We start from the raw sequence: 5,303 nt of genomic DNA, 5'->3' as shown, positions 1-5,303 counted from the left end.
TGGGATTCGACAACGATGCGGGCACAATTGTCTCCGGCACGTGTCGACACCATATTGGCTGCCGTGAAAGGGGTGAAGTTAGGCCATGCCATCACTATAAAACACTTTCAACGAGTGTTGGGTCTCCTGGCGGCTGCGTCCAGCATAATACCATCTGGACTGCTACACATGAGACCCCTGCAGTGGTGGCTAAGGACCAAGGGTTTTTCCCCGAGGGGAAATCCTCTCCGTCTGATTTGGGTTACGCGCAAGTGTCTTCGTTCCCTATCAGTTTGGAAGGAAACTTGGTTCCTGTCCCAGGGGCCCGTGCTGGGAGGGTCTTGTCGCCGGCTGGTCATTTCGACAGACGCCTCCCTCACGGGCTGGGGCGCGGTCATGGACGGCCGCTTTGCAAGGGGATCCTGGCAGGTGCATCAATCCGAGTGGCATATCAACTGTCTTGAGATGTTGGCGGTGTTCCAGGCTCTAAGGAGTTTCCTGCCCGATCTCCAATGCCACCACGTCCTGGTTCGTTCCGACAACACAGCGGTGGTGGCCTATCTGAATCACCAGGGCGGTCTGCGCTCGCGCCCTCTGTACAGACTGGCGCGTCAGATCCTCCTGTGGTCCCAGCAGAGGTTACTATGACTCAGGGCGATGTATCTCCCGGGGACGCAGAATCAGGGAGCAGACCTGCTGTCGAGGCAGGGGCTGAGGCCCGGGGAATGGAGACTTCACCCCGAAGTGGTGGAGCTCTTGTGCGAAGAGTTCGGCCCCATAGATGTGGATCTGTTTGCGTCTCAAGAGACTACGCACTGCCCGCTATGGTTTTCTCTCGTTCCTCCAGCCCCGTTGGGTCTGGACGCCATGGTACATTCGTGGCCGAGGCTACGTCTGTACGCTTTTTCCCCAGTCGCTCTGCTCCTGGGGGTTCTGGAGCGGGTCCGCCAGGACAATGTCGGCCTACTGCTCGTAGCCCCGTTCTGGCCAACCCGGGTGTGGTTCTCGGACATCATGATCGCTCCTGGACGGCACCGCCGTGGCGGGTCCCTCTGAGGAGAGACCTGCTGTCCCAGGCGCGAGAGCCCGAGACACTGCGTCGGCCCGCCGCACCTCTCTCCCCGCCTGAAGCGCCTGCTTCATAGTTAATGATGAGTGTGTCCAGGTGTGCTTTATACTCCTCCGGTTATTCCGTCACACCTTACCGTTCTAGCAACAAGCCAATAGGATTGGAGTGATTTCATTCACGTTCAGACCTGCTACGCCTAGAGGCGTTCCCGTAGTGTCGTAACCGACGCAGTGTCTCGTTCCCCTTCTCGGGGAACCAGGGTTACATACGTAACCCGAGACGTTTTAAACTATTCTTATGTGCATCGAATGCTCATGGACACAAGAGCAATACTGCTGAGACATGTTGTGTTGGGGTTTTATATTCAGGCAAAAATTTTGCTTCACCTCCGCTGCTAGAACTCCATCCTAGGGGAAACACTGCCTACTGTTTGTGTGGAACAGCAAAGCTACCGTAATTCACCTGTCAAGCAGAAACATCTTTGTTGGTTTTCATTCCTTGCAGATCTCTGAGGTTTCTCCAGCATTGGAACACCTCACTGATGTTAACAAGCGTCTTCACCTTGCCTGGTCATGTAACTTGTTTCACAAGTACTCTTTTCATTTTCCTCTTCAGCTGTTTTTCAGCCATCTCTTCATCTAGACAATGCCAGTCCAGCCATGGTAAGGTACTTTATAGTCACATACACATACATGTAGTGAAATTGATTCTCTGCATTTAACCCATCCCTCAAGGGAGCAGTGGGCAGCCACTGTGCCACTGAGGACAAACGTCTCGGGTTACGTATGTAACCCTTGTTCCCCGAGAAGGGGAACGAGACACTGCGTCGGTGACGACACTATGGGAACACCTCTAGGCGTGGCAGGGCTAAATTATGAATGAAACTACTCCAATCCTATTGGCGTTGCTCGAATGATAGTGTGGGACGGCGTAACTGGAGGCGTATAAAGCACCCCGGCACACAGGACAAACCAGCTCTTTGCTATGAAGCAAGGCGCTCCAGGCGGGCCGAGGCATGGTGGACCGACGCATGGCGGACCGACGCAGTGTCCCAAGACTGTGTTGTAGTGGGTGTGTTTTTGACCTTAAAATAGGATGTTTGGGGAATTAGGTGAGAAGTTGGGGATTTGTGTTTGGAGTTTGGATAAAAAGAGGCATCATTTCAAGAAATGTGTTTAAGCAATCGAGAAAAACTAATAAATCCACAAAAAGAAACTCAAAGGTTTTCCAAACCAGAAGTAGTCCAAACACAAAAGACAAACCAGGGAAACACCTAACACTCAACACTCATACATACACTATTCAAATTTGGGAACAGACTGAGATGCTTCTCTAGAAAGGGGAGTAATATTAACTGACAAGGACAAGCAGAACTACGCAAACTATAAAAAAAAGTGAGGGCAGGATGACTGAACACAGCTGGCACACAGTAGGGCCAGTGTAGACAATGAACCAATGAACAAATCTGACAGTACGCACAATTGGAAAGACACATCCAATCAAGAAATACATAATTCTAGACAACACATTATTTACAGTAAAATTATTTTTTTTCTATTGAAATGAAAACATAGACCAATGAGAAACGTGCATGAGGAGTATCTGAAATGAAAACAAGAAGATAAAAGAAAAGCAATAAATGTTCACTACTCATCAACAGTTCTAGTCACAGCGGACTACCAGACCGCACTACTTTATACTTCCGATCATTGTTGCCGATTTTAATATTCATGTGGATGATGATACTTGCAAAAATGCTTCTGAATTTCTAAATATTACTGAATCTTTTAACTTCACTCTGGTCCTACGCATCTTGTTCTTTCTCATGGTTTAAACAATAATGTTTGCATCGAAGATGTATTTGTTAGTGATAACAAATGCATCTTATTTGATCTTGTTTGTGATGAGGTTCCTCTGCCTGCTAAACGAGCGTCCTGCTCACGTTTGATTAACCAGCTTACTGAAATTTTCAGCTGCATTTGACGCAAGCTTGGTTCTTATTTCGATGCGGACGCTTGTGCACAGGCGTTTAATGATCACTGCACCCTGTTGTTGGACAAAGTGGCGCCTCTTAACACTAGAGAAATTCCCTCTGTTAATACATCCCCGTGGATGAATGACGCCATTCGCAGCTTGAGGCGTGTCTGTCGGAGAACTGAGCGTTTATGGAAAGCAACTCAGCTACAAGTCCACCGCCTGCATCTTAAAGAGCTCTTAATAGACTTAAACGGAATGATCAAGGATGCTAGATCCTCTTACTTTACTAACCTGATATCTGCCTGTAAAAAAACCCCTAAAGCTCTGTTTGAGACCATTAACAACATTGTTTCTACTGCTGCATGTATTGTCCCTGTGTTTTCAAATGTTGACTGCAACCACTTTTTGTCTCACTTTGTGGACAAGGTTAGAGCTGTCAGGGCAGGCATTGTTACATCAGCATACCCCCATATAGTTAAACATCACATACTTTCAGTACTGGATTCCTTCTGCCCCATTACCCTGAATGACAGTAATGTTGTGCGAAATCTGGGTGTCGTTTTTGACAAATCTATGTGTTTTAACAGTCACGTTAAATCTGTGGTTCATTCCTGTTTTTTCCATCTCAGGAACATTGCTAAGATTAGATCTATGGTTTCTAAAGAAGAGATGGAGATGCTTGTTTGTGCTTTTATTTCTTCTCGTCTGGATTATTGCAATGTACTGTACACTTGTCTAAACAAATCCTCTATAGACCGACTGCAAGTTGTGTAGAATGCAGCTGCAAGGCTTTTGTCTAAAACTAACAAGAGATCGCACATTACTCCTGTGCTTAAAGCTCTTCAGTGGCTTCCGATTGGTTTTAGAGTACATTTTAAAATTTTAACCATTACTTACAGAGCCTTGCATGGTCAAGCTCCCTCTTACATCCAGGATCTGTTGCATGCAAACATTTCTGGTCGCTCTCTGAGGTCTTCAGGCCAAGACCTTTTAACTGTTCCCAGAACACGTTATAAAACAAGAGGTGATCGTGCTTTCTCTGTGGTGGCTCCAAGGCTCTGGAACGCTCTCCCTTTAGCCTTGAGAGCCTTGGATTCTGTGGAAACTTTTAGAAAACACCTTAAGACACATCTTTTTAGACAAGCTTTTAACTAGCCATATGGTTTTGTATTTTAAGTGTTGTTGTTATTTGTTTTATTTTATTCTATTTTTTACTGTGAAGCACTTTGTGACCCCTCTTGTCTGTGAAGGGTGCTATATAAATAAAGTTTACTTACTTACTTACTTGAACTCTGGTTTATAGACTGACTATATGACACAGGCATATTTACTTCTGATATCTATTCCGTAGAAATGCCAGGAACCATTCAATGCGACATGCCCTTCCCCTTGACCAAGTCATACAGATCACAGGGTAAGTGACTTATCGGAGACTGCCATAAATCCATAAAGCTGATGTCAATTTGTTTTGTTTTGGAACTGAGCTTTGTGAAGAAAATTAGTTTTTCCAGCAGCTTAGATTCATGCAAGTCCAATGTGCCGTCTTTAGATAGCCCAGATCTTAACAAATATTTTCCTTTAAAGTTGTACTAACCTCATTGGCTATACATGAAACACATGTATGATCCAACGGTAAATTTCACTTAATACACAAAAGTGATGTATTGGGATCAGTTTTGTTGTTTGTGTTGTCAATGCAGTATCCAATATTTTATATCTTTGACTATATTCCCAAAAAAGATAGCATAGGAGACGTAGATTCCTCCCAAATATCTTTATCAGAACCATTATAAAAGTTCTCTTCTCAGTGCCACATGCCATTTAATATTTTGTCCATTACAGCTCTGTTAGCTTTTCTAAAAGCTAACAAATGTGGAATAAACCTTTCATTTAATGTGAAATTAAATTTAGATATCTCACTAGTTCAATTGAAGAACAATATCTTGTGTTAACTTAGTAAAGTTTACTTAGTAAATAATGAAGAAACACATCATAAAGTTAACACAGGACGATGTCAAGTGGTGGACTTGAATATATGGATAAAAAAAATTATTTAGTGGAAATTCAAAAGTATTTTGAACTTGTGTAAAACAACATTATTATTAGACATGACCTTCCCAGTTGGTAAGGACAAACTGTGAGATGGACAAACTGTGAGGTGCACAAACAAAAATAACATCCATTTCAAATCTGTGTTGTTTCCACAGACTTCACTTCCTTCAGTTATCTGGCTGACCTGCTTACCAAAAGACAAATTCAACTTCAGACCTATCAGACC

Source organism: Micropterus dolomieu, linkage group LG09 (assembly GCF_021292245.1).
Source record: "Micropterus dolomieu isolate WLL.071019.BEF.003 ecotype Adirondacks linkage group LG09, ASM2129224v1, whole genome shotgun sequence".
NCBI lineage: Eukaryota > Metazoa > Chordata > Actinopteri > Centrarchiformes > Centrarchidae > Micropterus > Micropterus dolomieu.
The sequence above is the reverse complement of the archived record's forward strand: the minus strand, read 5'-3'. Positions refer to the sequence as shown.